At 38.5% G+C, this 21,391-nt stretch overlaps 1 long non-coding RNA gene across 2 annotated transcripts in view; it reads right to left on the bottom strand.

The window, feature by feature from the left end:
* The window catches only part of LOC128248392 (uncharacterized), a 34,827-nt gene extending 14,355 nt beyond the window's left edge, over nt 1–20,472 (bottom strand). The window contains exons 1-3 of one of the 2 annotated variants that reach the window (XR_008264635.2): nt 20,337–20,472; nt 18,327–18,534; nt 6,400–6,442 (exon numbers count right to left, since the gene is read on the bottom strand). This is a non-coding gene — a long non-coding RNA (uncharacterized LOC128248392). Of the gene's footprint in view, nt 1–5,763; nt 6,443–18,326; nt 18,535–20,336 lie in introns of those variants that run through there. The other variant, XR_008264634.2, reaches the window with a different exon arrangement.
* Nucleotides 20,473–21,391: the final 919 nt, after the last annotated feature.

Genomic DNA, 21,391 nt, shown 5'->3' with positions numbered 1-21,391 from the left:
ACCCGATTATCCATTTAGTTTCTGAAGAAGTTAGCATCTTCAAAATTTCAAAGAAAATAGGAAATGCCTTTTGTTGCTGCAAAGTTTGTGTGCGTCTGCTGACAGATTAATGATTTGAGTGCCGATTCACGATCATTCAAGAACAGTTTGGTTATTCAATTGATGATGGGAACTTACTAGAGTTTCAAATTAGGTAATAGAACATTGATGTATGGGTGCTATGTCGAAACGAAAAGTTAGTTGTTGCATTGAGTTGGATCTCTATTGCTCCAATGAAAAGAAAGGTACGATAGAATCACACTTGTGAAGGTGATATTGATCATCTTTTTTGGTCAGAAGGGCATCGTTCATGTTGAGTTTCGTCTGTATAGTCAGACGATAAAGAACGAGGTTTACTTGAATATTCTGATGCATTTCAAAGATGCACTGTAAAGAAAGATGCCTGAGACATTGACAATTAAAAGCTGGATGCTGTACCACAACAATGCACCCGATCACGGGTTATTCGTTTGCCGTGACAATTTTTTTTTAATGCACAGCACCAGACGATTCTTATTCCCCAAACTATGCTCCGAATTTGGCCCCTTCCCTGGTAATAACCCCACCACACACACACACACACAAACACGTCGTCCACAGTTGAAATTCACTCTTTAAAAGGTCGTTGAATTCTGCTAACAGAAGAGATGAAAGAATATGTTACAAGAACAACACGCTACTCCTGAAAATTCATTACAGGATGTGTTACAAAAAAAAAAAAAACATGGCAGCGATGTGTTAACAATGGAGGGAGTAATTCCGAATGAAACAGGTCTGGTTAATAGTTTAACCAGACCTGTTTCAAAACGATAAATTGGCATTTTAAAAATATCGGTTTCTTTCTGTACAGATCTAGTGTGAATGCGCGCGCGTGATTGTGTGTGTGTATGTGTGTGTGTGTGTGTGTGTGTGTGTGTGTGTGTGTGTGTGTGTGTGTGTGTGTGCGCGCGCGCGCATGTGTTGTTTCGTTCTTTTCCTGGTTTCAGTCATTCGAGGACAGCCATGTTGAGGCACTGTCGTCAAAAGTATTAGTGGATTATATCGATCTCGGTACTTATATCAATCTCGTAATTATTTTATCAATCTCTATCGAATTGTTAAGTTACGTTTTCGATATAAAGAGCTAAAGCTCATCATGCAGGTAAACATAAATTCTGACACAAACGCAGACAAACATGCATGTATATATATATATATATATATATATATATATAAATTCTCAATGTCAGCAAGGCAGTTTTGTCCCAAGTTTGCACTATTATAAATAGCTATTAGCGATTAATCTGTCTATGGACAGCAGTCTAATGTTTGAGTGTACATACATACATTATATGCGTGGAGGCGCAATGGCCCAGTGGTTAGGGCAGCGGACTCGCGGTCATAGGAACGCCGCGGTTTCGATTCCCAGACTGGGCGTTGTGAGTGTTTATTGAGCGAAAATACCTAAAGCTTCATCATCCTCATCATTTAACATCTACTCTCCATGCTGGCATAGGTTAGATGGTTTTAATGTGAAATAAAGTGTCTTGCTCAAGAATACAACACATAGCCTGGTCTGGGAATCGAACTCACTACCTCACGATTGTGAGCCTGATCCACTAACCACTGAGCCATGCATCTTCATATAAATATATTGATAGTTAGGGTAAATCTCCCTTGAATTACATCTGGTTATTCCATTATTACAATCCAATATGTGATCTCAGTTGCAGCTGTATGTTAGTCAAAATACATCTTAAAATTGAGAATTATGGAAACTGTATTTGCAGAGTTATAAAACAAACAGTTCCACTTTCCCGTTTTGTTAGGAGTGGCTGTGTGGTAAGAAGGTTGTTTCTCAACCACATGGTTTCAGGTTCAGTCCCACTGCATGGCACCTTGGGGCAAGTGTCTTCTGCTATAACCTCGGGCTGACCAAAGCCTTGTGAGTGGATTTAGTCGACGGAAACTGAAATAAGTCCATTGTATATAGATATGTGTGTGTATATGTTTGTGCGTCTCTAGTTTGTCCCACCCACTATCGCTTGACAACCGATGTTGGTGTGTTTATGTCCCTGTAACTCATTGGTTTGGCAAAAGAGACCAATAGAATAAGTACTAGGCTTACAAAGAATAAGTCTTGTGGTCAATTTGTTCAACTAAAAGCAATGCTCCAGCATGGACGCAGGCAAATGACTGGAACAAATAAAAGAATATATATATATATATATATATATATATATATATATATATATATATATCATCATCATCATTTAACGTCCGCTTTCCATGCTAGCATGGGTTGGACGATTTGACTGGGGACTGGCGAACCAGAAGGCTGTACCAGACTCCAATCTGATCTGGCAGAGTTTCTACAGCTGGATGCCCTTCCTAACGCCAACCACTCCGAGAGTGTAGTGGGTGCTTTTACGTGTGACCGGCATGAAGGCCAATCCGGCAGTACTGGCAACGGCCACGTTCAAATGGTGTCTTTTTACATGCCACCTGCACAGGAGTCAGTCCAATGTTTTGTTCACATGCCATTGGCACGTGCCAGTAAGGCGAAGCTGGAAATGATCACGCTCAAATGGTGCTTTTTACGTGCCACTGGCACGACACTCACCCACCTATCTTTGAAATTTAATTATTAATGTTTGATTCTATTTTTCAGATTAACACCCGCACGATTACCCAAGCCTAATCCTAAACCTAATCCTAACACTAATCCTAAACCCTAACCCTAAAACCTTAACCCTGACCCTAAAACCGTAACCGTAACACTAATCCTAACCCTAACCGTAACCCTAAACCCTAACCCTGACCCTAAAACCCTAACCTTAACACTCTAGTGAAAATCGTGGTATATTTACAAAACATTGACGAACATGAGTTATATTTTACTGAATGATTGTGTACTTGCACGTATATGCGTTTGGAAGTTAATAGGAATTTAAGTGGAATTTCCGAAAATTGTCCCCTCCCCCCTCCCAAAACACTTTCACCGAAAATTTTTGTATATTCGGAATCTACATAATAAATAATATATGCATAGAAAATTTCATTAAAAAATATTCATTTTTATGAAAGTTATGACCTTCCAAAGTTGGGGTGTACAACTCTGTAGTTATGCCACATTGACGAACATGAGTTATATTTTTGTGAATGATTGTGTTTATTTGCACGTGTATGCGTTTGAGAGAGCGAGAGAGCGAGAGAGGAAGAGGGGGAGAAATGAATAGAGAACGAGAGCAATGTGTATGTTGTTGTCACAGATTAAGTATGTGTGGTTGTGTGTTTTTACGTATCTATGTTATGAAAAATAGGTAAAGAATACTGAGATGAAAGTTTAATCTATGACTATGTATGTATCAATTTCTCTCTCTCTCCCTCTTTTACTCTTACTCTCTATATTTTTATGTTGAGCGCGTGTGTAAGAACGGCGTTCCAGATAGAAGGGAAGAAATATAAAAGTTGCTAGAAACAACAGCCAAATCTCCCTTAAATCACACAAAGTAAACGGAATTTTAAAAATCTAATTACTGCACTGGAAAGTTCACATCGAGAAAATTCCATTGATGTAAACATTTTTACGAAAAAGTAGAAAATGTGGATTTCTATAAACTTTTAAAAAGGCTTCACACAGACACACAGCTTCAGCTTTATATATTAAGATATTACATATGTATATATATATATATATATATATATATATATATATATATATATATATATATATATATATACAAGAATAAGGGCAGAGAATCGTCAATTAATAATAGAATTAATAATTAACAATTCTGCCAAGTAGTTCAGTATGAAAAAAACCTTTATCGGTAAAACTATTTATCATTATAAATATACAGGGATTAGCAATTGAGTTGCTTCTCCAACATACTGAAAATTTAGAAATAGCAGTCAAAGAACTACTGATTCCAAACTACAAATTTTTCTCTAAAATGGATGGCGATATTTATGGCACACATAGAACAAAAAACCGGAGGGAAAAGCGTAAACAAACCAAGCCTTTAGTTAATTGGATACAAATCGTTTCCAATTAACTAAAGGCTTGGTTTGTTTACGCTTTTCCCTCCGGTTTTTTGTTCTATGTGTGCCATAAATATCGCCATCCATTTTAGAGAAAAATTTGTAGTTTGGAATCAGTAGTTCTTTGACTGCTATTTCTAAATTTTCAGTATGTTGGAGAAGCAACTCAATTGCTAATCCCTGTATATTTATATATATATATATATATATATATATATATTTGAAGATAAGCAACAAAAATTCAATAGGTTATAGCAGTACGTACGTTTCGTACAAGCTCCATTTATTCATGTAGTGAGAACACCACAGAATGTACAATGAAAATGTACTCCTCAGCTGCATAATGGAATTTCATTTTAGAAAGTCATTTTGAAGATGTTTGTCAAAAAAACAAGAGTAAGAGAAGAAAACATACCATCTCGACTATGCTGCTGTTCCATTTGAACCTATTGAATTTTTGTTGCTTAACTTCAAATTTTATTCACCAAATCTCTTGATTTTGTTTTTGGTTTTTATCCTACCAAATTCTGTTGCCTCAAACATTTTAAGTACCACATTTAATCTTTTGATTAAATCTATATTATATATATATATATATATATATATATATATATATATATATATATATATATATATATATATATATGTATATATTACATATGTGTATATATATATATATATATATATATATATATGTATGTACATATGTATATATGAAGGGAGGATGTTAAATGATGATGATGATGATGATGATGATGATGATGATGATATACGTATACTTTTTTTCAGTTTGGAGGATGTAAAACACTTGCTGTTTTTCATTAACTTGTCTCCTGTAAGCTTTTCCCTAACAAAGGAATCTGTCCAAAATGTTTGATTTTCCACTCTTGATGACTAATTCACTGTATTCTTTTTTTTTATTGATTTTACTAAATTATGCAAGTCTTGCTGATACATACCAACACCAGTCTCTCTGGAGTCTGTTTGATTGCTTATGTATATATATATATATATATATATATATATAATATTAGGGACAAAATCCAAAATTACAGGTAAAAAACTCAATTAAAATCAATTTATAAAAAATTAAAATTAAATTGAGCCTTATAGATAAAGTATATATAAAATATATAGTTTTAGGGAAAATAACCAATTTTCAAGAACTCATCGATGAAAATCCACTATCACATATAGAAAAATTAATAATTAAAAGCATAATAAATGAGTATAATATAAAGTAAAGTAAATATCATAAGATAAATATAATAAAAAGATTATTTTGATATTATGATATTTTTTAAATAATTTTTCTATCTCTATATAATAAGTATTTCATATTAATTCATTTGGTACTTATTGTTGGTTGAGATATATATCTAATTATTGTTCTACTTATGATCTGACGAGTAGCTATATTTTTGAATAGAATTTATTTTCGATAATTTCAATTGATTTTAATCGATTTAAATTTCTTTTCTATTTGAAAATTGGTTATGAAACACGTGTAATCTTTTTATTATATTTATCTTATGATATTTACTTTACTTTATATTATACTCATTTATTGTGCTTTTAATTATTAATTTTTCTATATGTGATAGTGGATTTTCATCGATGAGTTCTTGAAAATTGGTTATTTTCCCTAAAACTATATATATATATATATATATATATATATATATATATATAAGCGTGTGTGTTGCATGCCATTACTAATAAATGAAAAAATGCATTGTAAATAAACAGCAACAGATAAAAAATGTGTAAGATACAGAGGATCCCTTAATTCTTCATCAGTTATCAACCAGAACGGTAATACTCAGTTTTGCACAAACTGAGTATTACCATTCTGGTTGATTACTGATGAAGAATTAATAGACCCTCAAAATTTTGTTGAACTGTAATTGTCGATTTAGTTCTATGAAACCACAAAACATATTGTGCTTTCATTCCATAGATGCCATTTTGATGTTCTTTTATTCATATATTTGTTTAAGTCATTTGACTGCAGCCATGCTGGAGCACCACCTTTAGTTGAACAAATCGACCCCAAGACTTATTCTTTGTAAGCCTAGTGCTTATTCTATTGGTCTCTTTTGCCAAACCGCTAGGTTACGGGTACGTAAATACACCAACATTGGTCGTTAAGTGATGGTGGGGGTACAAACACACACACACACACATATATATATGATGGGCTTTTTTCAGTTTACATCTACCAAATCCACTCATAAGGCTTTGGTTGGCCGGAGGCTATAGCAGAAGACACTTGCCAAAGGTGCTACACAGTGGGACTGAACCCAAAGCCATGTGGTTGGTAAGCAAGCTACTTACCACACAGTCACTCCTGTGCCTGTGAACTTTATGTTAACTTTATCTGAAAAAAAGAAAATGTGATTAAAAAATAATGAAACAGCACATGTCAATAATCAATTATGAAATTTTAGACTTCAGTTTTATAAACTTCAACAATGAAAAAGTTTAATTTGAAAGAGCAACAAAGATATGATATTTCACAATCGGGGCTATAATAGAAGACGCTTGTCCAAGGTACCATGCTGCAGGACTGAACTCATAACCATGTGAATGTATTAAACATGTATGTTGATTTTAATATGTGCCTCTTGATTCTGTGAGAACAAGAGTGTGAGTCTAATGGTGCACACAGCTCTTTCTCACTTTAAGAAGAAAAAAAAACCTTGTATGGCTCTAGCAAGTAAGACTGCATAGCATACAATCAACAGCCCTCCTTGTTTTGCTAAATAAGGGTAGAATAGTTTGGTTACTGAGCTGAGGAATTCTATGCCTCTGCATCATTGAAATACTGCCTCTTCCATATTTTCAGGCACATGCAAGAAGTAGATTAGTGGAAGAAGGAGGCACTTGTGATTTTCCAACATCACCACCACCATCACTATGCGATTGCATCCTTTGTTGAGGTGCTTAGTTAGTCATGGTTTTCATTGGTTACTGATGACTGATGATCTTGGAATCATGGATGGCAGATCTTTCATTGCTGCCATTGTGGTATCACACATTTGCAGCAATGAAATACTACCAATTCTGAAGCTTTAGGCACAAGGAAGCTATCGTGGTGGTGAGAACAATTATGATTCTCTCGTTTCCAGCATGGGAACGTCCTCTTTTGGGGGTATTGTTCAGTTGAGGTCATTATCTTCATTATCCCCAGTGGGTGAACATGATAGTTTTAGGCATCTTCTGTTTTCTTCTTTATTTCTTTCCTAGTTTCTTCTTTTTTTTATTTATTTATTTAGTAGTTGCTTGGTCATCGTCATATTTGAAAGACAAACTGACATGCATTTTGACTTATGTTTCCATATGTCATTTTATTCAAAATACGTGTGTGTACGTGTAATAGATGATTCATCTCCATACCTCATACACTGCAGCATGAGGGACTAGCTATGTCATCTCTACATCATACATTACATCTTGAGATAAATCATCATGGTCCACATTTCCTTATCTTCACATTGTGTAAGAGTTAGAAATGATTATTGCTGTCATACAAGCAGTGTTGTCCATTTCCAGTATCTTGGGAAATATCAGAAACAGGTGAGAGTTGGTGACAGGAAGAGCATCCAGCTGTAGAAAATCTGTCTCAATAAACTCCATCCAACCCGCACAAACATAGAAAAGTGGACAATAAATGGCAGTAGTGGTGGTGGTGGTGGTAGTGGTGGTGGTGGTGGTGATGATGATGACGGTGGTGGTGGTGATGATGACAGTGGTGGTGGCAACTGTGATGACAATGACGGCGACAATATGTCTATTGCCTGTCAAAAGAATCCAACTATTTTGCACTAAATTTTTCATGCAGGGTATAACCAGTACTGCCAGCCAGACATGATGAAGGGATGCAATGGAAGGAGAGGAAGGTTGTATGACAATGCAGTGCCACATATATTGCAGTACAAGGCACCAATTAAAAAAAGAAGAAGAGTAATTGGTCCACCTACAGTTCCCTATAGATTACTTTACTTTGTTTGGCTTCTATTGATCTGTGTACAAATATAGCCCAGCTTCCCATCAATCAATACTATACTATATTAGTGAAAGCATCGACATCTAACTGATTGGTCAACAAAATGTTAATAAGTTCATTTAGTTAATGGGTTATTTATTGACCGATGGTCATTTGATTTTTAACAAAACTTCTGACACAAGAGAAAGGCTAGTTTAGTTGAAAAAACAATTGGACATCAAAGAGTTTTGGTTGATATATAAATGCATGTATCTATATATGTAATTACCTATGTATATATACATGTATGTATGTATGTATGTATGTATGTATGTATGTATGTATGTATGTGTGTGTGTGTGTGTGTGTGTGTGCATGTATGTATGAAGGTGTGTGTGTGTGTATATACTGTTGTAGTTTTTGGTCATTGAAGGTCATTCCTGGTGGAGCAGACCTACAATCAAAGGCATTCCAGTCATGACCATCCCATTTTAGTTCAAGCATGTGTTGAGATCCATATTAGAGGATGAGTCCTTCCTTTTCTAGATATATGTATACACACACACACACACATGATTGATAAGAAGGTAGAGTGTGATTTGAGGACGTTTTGGCTGCTATTTCTTGCCGATCAAATGACCTTATAAACGCTCCCTCATTGACTTCTGTGTGTATGGATGTGTTGTGTATGAGGAAGTGTTGCTGCCAAGGATGGTATAAGCCATGTCATGTGAATGGTTGATTCATGTATAGGCAAAAACCAAATTGTTTACTAATGAAGGAATGATAAGCTATGAAACCAAGGATGAGTTAGGGCAAGGTGGGGATTATTTAATTTGTTTTGTGAATGTTATAACTCTGTAGTTCACAGACGGGATGAAAGGAAATTGTTGTTGTTGTTGCTCAGCCTTAATATAGCAGACTGAGTGACTACATACAAACTAACCTCATTGGCTCCTGTTTTTAACTGTTATTAATGATGCTAAGAAGGTAATGAGCTAGCAGAATCGTTAGCACACTGGGCGAAATGCTTAGCAGCATTTCATCCATCTTTACTTTTTGTGTTCAAATTCTGCCAAGGTCAACTTTGCTTTTTCATCCTTTCGAGATTGATAGAGAGTAAATACCTGCTGAGCACTGGGGTCAACATAATTGGCTTACTCACTTCCCAAAAACTTGCCGGCCTTCTGCTAAAATTTGGAACCATGATTAATGTTGCTAAGAAGGCAGCAAGCTGGTAGAATCATTTGCTGGAAGAATCATTTGCAAGCTGGACAAAATGCTTAGCAGCATTTCTTTGACTTTACATTCTGAGTTCAAATTCTGCCAACGTCAACTTTGCCTTTCATCCTTTCAGGGTCAGTTAAATAAGTATCAGTTAAATACTGGGGTTGATGTAATCAACTAGCCCCCTCCTGCAAAATTTCAGGCCTTGTACCCATAGTAGAAAAGTTATTGATGTTGCTAATATTGTTATTGTTGTTGTTGTTACCATTCAATCCCTCTTTTATAAGCCCTGGACTAGCAGACCTATTATCAAAGAGGTTCTAGTCATAACAATGTAACATGCTTTTCATCGGACATAGTGTATCTGGGATTACATCATCAAATGCATTCTTCCTCTTTTAGCGCTTCTCAAATGACGCACTGATGCACTAGAAGAGGCATCAAGGTGTGCTACAGACTTTAAACGCAAATTTCTTATGAAGGTGCAGACCTATGATGAAAAATGTTCCTGTCTTGCCATTATCACCCTGCCTTTTGCAAATAAATTATCAACAGGTGCAGGAGTGGCTGTGTGGTAAGTAGCTTGCCTACCAACCACATGGTTCTGGGTTCAGTCCCACTGCATGGCACCTTGGGCAAGTGTCTTCTACTATAGCCTCGGGCCGACCAAAGCCTTGTGAGTGGATTTAGTAGACGGAAACTGAAAGAAGCCTGTCGTATATGTGTATATATATATATATATGTATGTGTGTTTGTTTGTCTGTGTTTGTCCCCCCATCATTGCTTGACAACCGATGCTGGTGTGTTTACATCCCCGTAACTTAGCGGTTCGGCAAAAAGAGACCAATAGAATAAGTACTAGGCTTCCAAAGAATAAGTCCTGGGGTCGATTTGCTCGACTAAAAGGCGGTGCTCCAGCATGGCCACAGTCAAATGACTGAAACAAGTAAAAGAGTTAAAAGAGTTGAAGAAACAACAGTGTGTGCAAGAAAAAAAAAACGATAACAAATTAGTTACCAATAAAAGTAAGTGAACTACAACCAGCATGAGTATTTACTGGCAATATGATCCCACCCCTCCACCTTAAAGTATTACAACATTGGTTTCAAGATACAGATGTTGCAAAACAAATTCAGAAATGAAATGATATATTAAAGTTTTGCTGAATCAATGAAAATTTGAAGTAACATTAATCTCCATTATTCTAAGACAACCCTGATCCAGCAGATTTATAAGTAAGGATGACCCAACAGTAATTATCTCAACTATCTTTTGCTTTTTATTTTATTCTTTTTCAAATAGAATGTATCAAGGACTGCTTGTAGTTTGATTTGACTGCTATTTCTAGAAGATCAAGTGACCACATAGAGATTCCTTTGAGATCTCAAACCCAGCTGATTGTTAAAATGGGTGGCATACAATCCTGCAATGTTTGTAACACAGACATCAATAAAAGACAAGGAGAGGTTCACTGGCAATCACTGAAGTAAACAGGAGACTGTAGGTTGTAGGAATTAAACAACTATAGGTTATAGTGTGCAGGTGGCTAGGACATCTACAGAAACTAATAACAAGAAAATGAGATGGATGAAGATGGTGATGGCAAGAGTTGGCAGTGGTGGTAATAATAGATATGATGGTAGAGATGATGATGACTGTGTTAGTAGTGGTGGTATTCGCAGGGAAGATGGTGATGTTGACAAAAACTTTGTTGGTAGTAGTTGTATTGAGAGAGATGACGGTGGTGATGATAACAGTGTGTTGGTAGTGGTGGTACTGATAGAGATGATGGTAGTGATGATGAGGACAGCATTAGCAGTGGTGTTATTGATTGCAATGATGGTGGTGATGGTGAAAACTGTGTGCAAGCAGTGTTAGCAATGATAGAGATGTAGATGTTGGCAATGACTGTGATGATGGTTGATGAGTGAATGAAAAGCACTCTATCAGTTATGTCTGTTTATTGTCTGCCTTAGCATCCATGAACAACAGTGGAAAAAAACCAATGTCATTTCTCTCTCTCCCCTCTGTCTGTCTGTCTGTCTCTATGTCTTTCTCTCTCTCTCTCTCTCTCTCATTAAGTTCAGCTTACTAAAAAACAACTCAACAACAATAATAACATCCTTTGATGTATTTCTTGTTTTGTTTTCTTTTTATATATTCATATATTCACCAACTTATCTACTTTCCAAGTCCTTTATTCCGATATTTCTTCTCTCTCTCCTTCTCCCTCATTCTCTCTCTCTCTCTCTCTTTCCCACTCTACCAAGTTATCCAGTACATTTGTTACTCTGCAACTATACAACTACATTATTGAAAATCAAATGAAGACTTTTCCCTCATGTTTGTTTATAAGTTGTACTAATTTAACTTTCATGAAGCTACTCTCTCTCATATTTCTACAGAGCAGTTAGCTGCATTTGCTGAAGGAACTGTGGGGTGGGGGTGGAGGGAGCAAGTTACAGACTTTTTAATGGAACTTATTTCTGTGCTACCATTAAACTTCTATGATTCCTGCTAAAGGTCATTAGTAGACTAATTAGTTGATAGTTGTTAACCCCTGAATTATTCAGTTATGTCTAGCCAAATTTTTTTGCCTTGCCTTACTTTGCCATGGCTCACCCCTACCCCTACACACTCTTGATGGAGTCACAGAGGTGCCATCGTGACAACAATATGTTTTTGGACATTTTTTAGACCTAGCAGAGTCTGGGTAGGAAATGTTTTGGCCTCATCTATTTGGCATTGTTGATTCTATACTGACTTATTTGACACCAGACAGTTTCATACATTTCCTGTTCTCTCACCTCCTCTCTCTCTCCCCCTCTCTCTTATTCTATCTGTCTGTCTGTCTATCTCCCTTTCTTTATGTGTGTGAGCTTATTTCTCTTTTATGTGTTTGAGGAGAGGAAAAATGTTTATATTAATCATGTTCAATTAATAAATTGTAATATCTCTCTCTCCTCCCTCTTTCCACCCCTTTCTTTCTCTCTCTCTCTCTCTCTCTCTCTCTCTCTCTCTACCTATCTATCTGTATGTGTGTAACATGCATGTGTAGGTGTATGTTTGCCTCCAGTGCCAAAAAGTACTGTTGCCAAATAAGTTCAATATCCAGTCAGCTATGCCAAATCCCCAGCATCCAAACAGCCACACCCAGTTGTTTCATTCCAGAGAAATCTATCTCTGTTCAGGACTGAATACAGTTGATTTCTTTCAGAAAGAGGAGTGAGAGAGAAAGGTTAAAAGGTATATTTGTGAAAGCCATGGTACTGTGAAGCTATCTATCCAACACCCTAACAACTCTGCCAATTAGGCTGCCTGAGTCTAACTACATATGGCAGCAAATTCATCATAACCTTACCCAGCTGATCACAGCTAACTGTCAAAATGTAACATCAATCACCCAACCAAGCAACCAACTGAAATCAGTGGTTTAAAAAATTTTTTAATTATATAACTCCTTTTAACCAATTTTAGTTATCTTTTAAAAGATAACATCAAGTGTTCAACCACTCATAACAATTATTCAACCCAACCTGTTGGTCTAACAATGAGTTTGTTATAAAGGGATTCACATGTAACCTTCACTCAATCACACTTCTTGACCACACATGGTCAGTTTTCATCCTATCACAGCTAATACTCAAACAATCACTGCTGATCATCAACTAATCTCACCAAATCAATTACTAGAGTTGTCTCCCATACTTGACTAAATAATTAATTATAATAATGTTCATAATTGAGCTAATACTGTCATTTCATTGCTGCATAATTACTTCTGATTAAGTTTTGGATTAACACTATATCAAATATGTTAATTCTAATATTTCTTTTTCATGAGGATGACATCCCTGAGTAATTAAACTCAGTGTTTTTTTTTTTTTTTAAATATGCTAATTTTTCAATAAATCAAAATTGATCCTCCCATAAGCTAATTTTGTTCCTGACACTAAATATGAACTAGAGAAATAGGTGTGTGTCTAATATGCTCATGTACCTTTTATGACATCAAATATAATATCTATTATATATATATATATATATATATATATATATATATATATATATATATATATATATATATATAGAAGCAGATAAGAAAAGATTTGCCAATGTTCTGCGCCGTGAGGACCAAAGACTCGAGGTATTTCGTGTTGCAAGACAGTGTAGGAGAGAGAATAGTGATGTTGTAGGAGAGAAATGTGTTCGCATGGATGATGGTACGCTTGCACTAAATGAGGCTGCAAAGAAAGAGGTCTGGAGATGCCACTACGATAGATTGCTTAATAAAGAGAATGAATGGGAGAAAGAGAGCCTGCCGTATGTCGACCCAACAGAGGGACCAGCTATCCGAGTTGACAGTACCAGGGTAGATAAAGCAATTAAGAGTATGAAGACAGGGAAAGCCCCCGGCCCACCAGGAATCACTGCAGAGATGCTCAAAATATCTGGCAGTGTTGGCTACAGCCTAGTCACCCGTATTACGAACCAGGTGATACACGAAGGAGTCATACCCAATGACTGGTGTAGCAGCACCATAGTAAACTGCTACAAAGGTAAAGGTGACGCTTTAGATACTAATAATTACAGAGGCATCAAGCTGTTAGATCAGGTTATGAAAGTTACGGAGAGGGTCATAGCCCAACTAATTAGGGAGCGAATCAATTTAGATGAGATGTAGTTTGACCATTGCCAGTACCGCCTGACTGGCCTTGTAGGGTTTTCGAGCGAGATCGTTGCCAGTGCCCCTGGACTGGCTCTTGTGCGGGTGCCACATAAAAGACACCATTTCGAGCGTAGCCGTTTTCGTGCGGGTGACACGTAAAAGCACCCACTACACTCTCTGAGTGGTTGGCGTTAGGAAGGGCATCCAGCTGTAGAAACTCTGCCAAATTAGATTGGAGCCTGGTGTTGCCATCCGGTTTCACCAGTCCTCAGTCAAATCGTCCAACCCATGCTAGCATGGAAAGCGGACGTTAAACGATGATGATGATGATGATGACATACTAGCTTAAAAGCTAGCTCCTGTGGAGGGCTCTTAATTAGGCCTTGGGCCCAACAGTTACACTGTATGCATTGACTACATATTAAATTTTATTAAACTTGACCAATATTTTTCAAGCAATGAACAATTTTCATCAAAACAAGGATATATTTTGCCAACTTGGAACTTATTGCAAAGCTGTATGATAAACAACAGTACCACCACCACCACACCTGCCATACACAGACCATTCAACTTTTTTGTGATGTAATGGGGTGATAGTAATAGTATGAGCTGTAGTTGTGATAGAGGCGGAGGCGGCAGTGATGGTGGTGGTGGTGGTGGTGGTGGTAGCCGAGGCAGTGATGACAGTGAGAGTAAGCGATGTGAAAGACAGTGGTGATGGTGGTGGAGGGGAAGGTGGCGAAGTCAAAAGCATTGGTGGTGGTGGCATCAGAAGTCTGAATGGTGTGTGTATGGCAGATGTGGAGGCAATGGTGGTGGTATTAAGAAGATGAATTCAGTGTTCAGTCCCTCTTTCTCTCACACCCACTTTTTCTCTCTCTTTTTATTATCCCCACTGCCACCATCAACACCATTACTTTTAATAAAACATCATCAACAGTAGAAGTGTCATTGAATAGTGTGAGAGGGGATCAAAGTGTGACACACTGACACACAGAAATTAGTTTTCACATTTATTATATTAGATACACACACACACACCCACAACACAACTCACATGCACCTGCAAATATGTATATCATTAAATGACATCTAGCTGCTGTCTAATTTGCAACCCTTTGTGAGTTAATCATTGATTTCTAAATTTCCTCTCTTACATTTCATAGGTGGAGGGATATGGCTTAGTGGTTAGGGTGTTACACCAATGAACATGAGATTATGGTTTTGATTCTTGGACTGGGTGATGCAGTGTGTTCTTGAGCAAAACACTTCATGTCATGTTGCTCCACTCCACTCAGCTGGCAAAAAATGAGTAATCCTGCAATGGACCAGTGTCCTGACCAGGGAGGAATAACGTCCACTTTCCACGCTGGCATGGGTTGGACGGTTTAACTGAGGACTGGCAAGCTAAGAGGCTGCATCAGGCTCGAATCTGATGTGGCAAGGTTTCTACAGCTGGATACCCTTCCTAATGCCAACCACTCTGAGAGTGTAGTGGGTGATTTTTACATGCCACTGGCACAGAAGCCATTCAGGCAGCACTGGCATCGACCACACTCAAATGGTACATTTTATGTGCCACCAGCAAGAGTGCTAGTCAAGCGGTACTGGCATCAGCCATGATAACAATATATATATATATATATATATATCATCATCATCATCATCATCGTTTAACGTCCGCTTTCCATGCTAGCATGGGTTGGAAGATTTGACTGAGGACTGGTGAAACCGGATGGCAACACCAGGCTCCAGTCTGATTTGGCAGAGTTTCTACAGCTGGATGCCCTTCTTAACGCCAACCACTCAGAGAGTGTAGTGGGTGCTTTTACGTGTCACCCGCACGAAAACGGCCACGCTCGAAATGGTGTCTTTTATGTGCCACCAGCACAAGCCAGTCCAGGGGCACTGGCAACGATCTCGCTCGAAAATCCTACAGGAGCTAGTCAGGCGGTACTGGCAACAGCCACGCTCAAAATGGTGCATCTCATGTGCCACCCGCACAAGAACCAGTCCAGGGGCACTGGCAACGATCTTACTTGGCTTGCCGGGTCTTCTCACGCACAGCACATTTCCAAAGGTCTCGGTCAGTAGTCATCGCCTCGGTGAGGCCCAATGTACGGAGGTCTTGCCTCACCACCTCAGCCCAGGTCTTCCTGGGCCTACCTCTTCCACGGGTTCCCTCAACTGTTAGGGTGTGGCACTTTTTCACGCAGCTATCCTCCTCCATTCTCACCACATGTCCATACCAGCGCAATCGTCTCTCTTGCACGCCACAACTGATGCTTCTAATGTTCAGCTTTTCTCTCAAGATACTTACACTCTGACGGGTATTCACATTGACATTACACATCCAACGGAGCATACTGGCTTCATTCCTTGCGAGCTTACGTATGTCCTCAGCAGTTACAGCCCATGTTTCACTGCCATGTAGCATGGTTGTTCGTACGCATGCGTCATACAGTCTGCCTTTTACTCTGAGTGAGAGTTCCTTTGTCGCCAGCAGGGGTAAGAGCTCTCTAAACTTTGCCCAGGCTATTCTTATTCTAGCAGCTACACTTTCAGCGCACCCACCCCCACTACTAACTTGGTCGCCCAGATAGCGGAAGCTATCGACTACCTCTAGTTTTTCACCCTGGAATGAGATAGAAGTTGTTTCCTGTTTGTTTACAGTCTTTATTGCACCTGAACATCTGCCACAAACAAAAACTAAATTGCTAGTTAACCTGCCTTTGATGTTGCTGCACCTCTTATGTGTCCATAGCTTGCACCGGGTACATCTTATAGAGTTACTACCTACTCCTTTTCTACATACTGAGCAGGGCCATCTACCTGAAGGGGTTTGTGGGCGACCAAGTTAGTAGTGGGGGTGGGTGCGCTGAAAGTGTAGCTGCTAGAATAAGAATAGCCTGGGCAAAGTTTAGAGAGCTCTTACCCCTGCTGGCGACAAAGGGACTCTCACTCAGAGTAAAAGGCAGACTGTCTGACGCATGCGTACGAACAACCATGCTACATGGCAGTGAAACATGGGCTGTAACTGCTGAGGACATACGTAAGCTCGCAAGGAATGAAGCCAGTATGCTCCGTTGGATGTGTAATGTCAATGTGAATACCCGTCAGAGTGTAAGTATCTTGAGAGAAAAGCTGAACATTAGAAGCATCAGTTGTGGCGTGCAAGAGAGACGATTGCGCTGGTATGGACATGTGGTGAGAATGGAGGAGGATAGCTGCGTGAAAAAGTGCCACACCCTAACAGTTGAGGGAACCCGTGGAAGAGGTAGGCCCAGGAAGACCTGGGCTGAGGTGGTGAGGCAAGACCTTCGTACATTGGGCCTCACCGAGGCGATGACTACTGACCGAGACCTTTGGAAATGTGCTGTGCGTGAGAAGACCCGGCAAGCCAAGTAAGATCGTTGCCAGTGCCCCTGGACTGGTTCTTGTGCGGGTGGCACATGAGATGCACCATTTTGAGCGTGGCCGTTGCCAGTACCGCCTGACTGGCTCCCGTAGGATTTTCGAGCGAGATCGTTGCCAGTGCTCCTGGACTGGCTTGTGCGGGTGGCACATAAAAGACACCATTTCGAGCGTGGCCGTTTTCGTGCGGGTAACACGTAAAAGCACCCACTACACTCTCTGAGTGGTTGGCGTTAGGAAGGGCATCCAGCTGTAGAAACTCTGCCAAATCAGACTGGAGCCTGGTGTTGCCATCCGGTTTCACCAGTCCTCAGTCAAATCTTCCAACCCATGCTAGCATGGAAAGCGGACGTTAAACGATGATGATGATGATGATGATATATGTATCACAGAATCTGGGAAACCAGTCTAATGAGCCTGTGGTTTGGAAAGGGCCTTAGATACTTTGATTTTGAATTTATAGAAGAGAATTGAAAAGTGAAGTTGTAAGCAGTCCCACCCTATTCTGCATTAGTATTAACGACTCTCTTGGTGCCTTGGGAACAGATTTTACAGCTATATTTAGACCAGTTGCCATAGATTGGGTTGAAGTACTAAGGTGTCAATTAGGTAAGCATTGGTTCAATCTTCACAGAGAATGACGACAATATGGAGCAATGATCTTGTGGGATGAATAGAACTCATATTCACCATTCCATGCATTCACCTCTAACTCAATCTCTAACTATCTGTCACTCTTCTTTTACACTCTGCTGAACCTACCCCTATTGCCATCTTCAATTCTCTGTTCATATTCTTTCTTTATCCACCTTGGTTGTACAACCTGACACCTCATCTCCACAGTCCTTTCTTATTTTCCTGCTGGAGTAACCATGTATCTCATGCAACTACTCAACAGCAAGACTCTTCTTATTCCTGTCCCTCAATCATACTTCAGCCTTTCAACCTCTGACTCAAATTCACCTGCCTCAATACTGTATCCTCATTCTGTCGTAGGGCCTTGTCTTGTGAGTTATTTGGCAACCTTATCAGTGCTGGTGCCATGAAAAAAAGCATCTGGTAAATTTGGTAAAGTGTATAGCATTAGGAGGGACATCCAGTCATAGAAACCATTTCAAAGCAGACATTGGAGCTCAATGCAGTCATCTGCCTCCTTCCCACTGCATGGTGCCTGTGTGGATAGAAAAGAAGTGGAGAAATTGCTGTTTAATAGAATTGAAATGGTTCAAAAATGTTTAAGCTTGTCCAACACAATGGTGAAGTATGAAGAATTATATGGATGCCAATTCCATTTTATCTTCGTAGTGTCTTTTTATCAAAGTAGTGTCCAAAACAAGGAAAAGAGAAAAACACATTAAGATTGGAGTGGGGATGCCTAGGGTTCCTCAGTTTAAAAACCAATGTCCTAAAGTGTTTCTATCATCACTTCTTTTGAATACATAAATTAAAAACGAAATTATCATGAATCATCATTTCTCTTTCTTTTCTGTTTATAAATTTGGTGTATTCATAAAAGTCAAACATACATTACAAGCTTAGATGTCAAACAATTATACCTGCTAAAAATTCTGTACAATGACAAATGTTTAAACCACTTCCTGCTTGATTATCTCTCAGACAACTTAGATATATTTTGAAATCCCAATTTCTTCCACCTCTCCTGCTCTCTCTCTCTCTCGCTCTGTCTCTCTCTCTACCTCTCTCTTTCTGCCCCTTCTCTGTCCTACCTCTTTTTCCCTTTTCCACCTCTCTCTCTGTCTCCTCTGACATACTGGAGGTTAAACTAGATGTCCAAACAATCCTTCACATTTCTCTCTCAACTCATAACAAATATGACAACTGTAATAAACAATACTGTTATAAATCTACAGGGACATCTCTTTGAAAATCATAATTTTGAATAATTAAAAAAAAAAAACAACTTCCCCTTTAGCGTTCAAATTTTTTTGTCAAATGTAATGCTTATTTATTCATATTGTTTCGACCGATAGAATAAGTACTAGGCTTACAAAAAAAAGTCCTGGGATGGATTTCTTCAACTAAAACTCTTTAAGGCGTTGCTCCAGCATGGCCGCAGTCAAATGACTGAAACAAGTAAAAGAATAAAAGATTGATATCATCACCATTACAACCATCGCCGACACCTTTGTCACCATCACCACCATCCCAACTACCATCACCATTGCCCACCATCGCTTCTAACATCATCACCTACGCCCCCACCATCATTACCACCACCTTCATAAAATACCACCATCGCGCCTGGCATCTCTACCATCACCATCATCAACTCCACTGTCCACCAGCGTAGATATTTTTCCGATAATGAAGTGCATTGCCAATTTCATGACAACTGCGATTTCCAATATGTCGATAATGGAGTTATTTGACTAAAAAATATTCACTCTTTAAAGGTTCAAAACTGTTCTTATTATTTAATCCTCCATTGCAATTTTCTTAATTAGCATGCTATATTAAATTTTTTATTTTTTACTTGTTTCAGTTACTGAACTGTAGCCATGCTGGGGAACCACCTTTAAGAATGTGGTCGAACAAATCGTGGCTATCAGTTGTTTTAACTCTTATTTCTAGCAATACTGATGCTGACTAGTGCCCTCAGTTACTTAGTGACGTATAATGAGAGAGACAGAAAACAGACACATACATACATACATACATATATACATGCATACATACATACATACATCCACACATACATACATACGACGGGCTTCCACACAGTTTCTGTCTATCAAACTCATTCAGTAGGAATTAATCGACCCGGTTTATAGTAAAAAATACTTGCCAAAGTGCTACGCAGTAGGACAGACATTGAAACCACGTGATTGCTAAGTGAGCTTCTTAACTACGTCGCCATATCTGAGTCTGTGTAAAAAAAACTTCAAAAAGATTAAGCTCTTTAACTCAAACCGAAAGATTTCTATATTATCATAGATACACACGTCTCCTTACCAATTTTTAAGGTTGCATGTGAGCCATTTGAAGGAAATTAGGTTGTTATTTCTAGCTGATCGGACAACAGCGTAGACATACTTTAGGTTGTCAGGTACTCGGGATTTACCGTGGTGAGAGCATGGTATCTGCAACCTACGTGGCACAAATAAAATAAGGTATCTTTAATCGTGTACACCGGTTAACCGGTTTTTTCTTGATCGTTTTTTTACCACGACGTATGACTTTCACCGCTCATAAGAAAGAAAGAGAAAGCGAGGAAAGAAATAGAAAGAAAGACAGAGAGAAAAAAGAGAAAAAGAAAGAACGGGAAGAGAACGTGAGAAGAAAAAGAGCTTCTGCATAGTTTCTATGTATTAAACCGTATTCACAAGAAGGCTATGATTGAAAACATTCTCTCAAGGTAACGTGTAGGAGGATCGAACCTGTCACCATGGTTTTTAACAACACAGACATACGAGCCATAAATTTTTTAAAATCTCTACATTTTTTCCTAATTCACGGTCCTTATAATTGTTTGCAATTCAGGTATCAGTCAATACCACCAACTCCGCCAAATCAAACTAACGATTTATTGTATCGATTTGGAACGGATGAAAGACAAAGTTGACTTCGGCGGATTTTGAACTCACATCGTGAGCCAGCCGGAATAAATACCGCAAGGCATTTTTTTTCCCGACGCTTAAATGGTTTCTACCCTAACATAAAATACAAGACTAGGAAGTTAAGAGGACAGAATGCGTGGGTGGTAAGAAGTTTGCTTCCCAGCCACCTGGTGCCGGGTTCAGTCCCACTGTGTGACACATTAGGCGAGGGTCTTCAACTATAGCCTTGTGTTGACTAAAAAGCCTTTTGAATAAATTTGATAGACGGAAATTGGAAGATGCTCATATATACACATACATATGTGTTTGTGTCTGCTTAGTCCCTACTACCACTTGACAACCGGTGTTGGTGCGTTTACGACCCGTAACGTAGCGGTTCGGCAAAAGAGACCTATAGAATAAGTACCAGGTTTTAAAAAATAATTAGTGCTACCGCCAAATCGTTCGACC

The sequence above is a fragment of the Octopus bimaculoides genome, chromosome 7 (genome assembly GCF_046866305.1).
Source record: "Octopus bimaculoides isolate indiv1 chromosome 7, ASM4686630v1, whole genome shotgun sequence".
Taxonomy (NCBI): Eukaryota; Metazoa; Mollusca; class Cephalopoda; order Octopoda; family Octopodidae; genus Octopus; species Octopus bimaculoides.
Note: the sequence above shows the minus strand (reverse complement) of the source record. Positions and strands in the feature narration are given on the sequence as shown.